This window comes from Chrysochloris asiatica, unplaced genomic scaffold (assembly GCF_000296735.1).
Source record: "Chrysochloris asiatica unplaced genomic scaffold, ChrAsi1.0 scaffold00039, whole genome shotgun sequence".
NCBI lineage: Eukaryota > Metazoa > Chordata > Mammalia > Afrosoricida > Chrysochloridae > Chrysochloris > Chrysochloris asiatica.
Genome location: NW_006408557.1, coordinates 16,731,750 through 16,733,144, shown reverse-complemented (window position 1 = coordinate 16,733,144; position 1,395 = coordinate 16,731,750). Strand labels below are relative to the sequence as shown.

General features: G+C 38.5%; 1 pseudogene; it reads right to left on the bottom strand.

The window, feature by feature from the left end:
- Positions 1-1,138: 1,138 nt before the first annotated feature.
- The window catches only part of LOC102817094, a 12,352-nt pseudogene continuing 12,095 nt past the window's right edge, over positions 1,139-1,395 (bottom strand).

Here is a 1,395-nt window from a genome sequence, read left to right as displayed (position 1 = left end):
GTTGATTTTCTATCCAACACGTTATATAATTGTTTTCCTCAAAGTACCAGTACTCCTCCCACTTGCTTCTAGGATTCCTGCTTCTATTCATCTTTCTGTCCTCTTATTCCCTGTCTTCTGTGGTGTGGCGCTATGGGCTAATGCGTCAGACTGCAAAGTCATTTGAACTGCAAGGTCCGTGGTTCAAGCTCAGCAGCTGTTCCTTGGAAACCTTATACAGGGTCGCTATGGATCACAATCAACTTGACTGCACTTAACAACAATACAAATCAAATCTCACGTCTGTGAATGAGTTGACTGTAATTAATGAGAAATAACTAATACATTAAAACTGTGTATGTTGGGTACCATCAGATTCATAGGAACCCATGTGGTAGAGTAGAAGTAGAAGTGTTGCATGTGGTCTTCTGGGTGGTAACCTTTAAGGAAGTAGAATACCAGGTCTTTTTTCTAGAGGTTTCTGTGTGAGTTTGAACTGCTGACATTTAGGATAACATCTAAGCGCTTACCAATTGTGCCTTATGGTCTCCTTTATAATACCAGTAGCTAAATATTGTTGTTGTTATTAAATGCAATTGAGTCAGTTCCTACTCATAGTGACCCTGTATAGGGTTTCTGAAGATCTCTTTGTGAGCTTGAAATGACAACCTACTAATCAAACCATCATTGCAGTCCAGCACATTAACCCAAAGTGCCATACCGGGACTCCAAATAAGAGTTGCTACATCTAAAATCATATCACCATGAAAATAACTGAAATCCACTGAAAATTCATAGTTCTTTTTGAATTATAAATATTATAATTCAATCTAAATATTATAAGTAAATGACTGAAATAAATATAAATATAATAAACATTTGGAAAGTGACATTGAATTATTTTATGAAAAGTGTAAGTAAAGAAAAATAAAAATACATTAACATATAAAAATTAATGTTCAGACAACTGCAGGTTCTTGGAGGTGAGACAACAGTATTCAGGTATCATCCTTCCATAGAATTAAGAGCAGAATCTACAACATAAACACAAGGTCCAATATCAGTAGAGTTGTTCACAGAAGAACAGACGATGGTGGGCTGTCTCAGAAGGATCCACAGACCCTGGACAGGCACTTTGGAATCCTCTTATGCCCAGTGGTCATGTGACAGGACGCTGAAGCTTGTTTACTGTTCCTTGAGGGTAAACAGAAGTGGTGGTCGTGTCTTTAAACAGAAATATGTATAAATGTCCCACAAAATGATATCATCTGAGCTCTCTGTGGTGCAGCCCTCCGTGACAATACTGCACAAAGAGAAGGATTGTGGGATTGAGGAGAAAAAGCAGAGACCACACTTGGGCTATTTGTGTAGGATGATGGACTAGGTGTGGAAGTGGTGACCCCACCCTCAAACCCA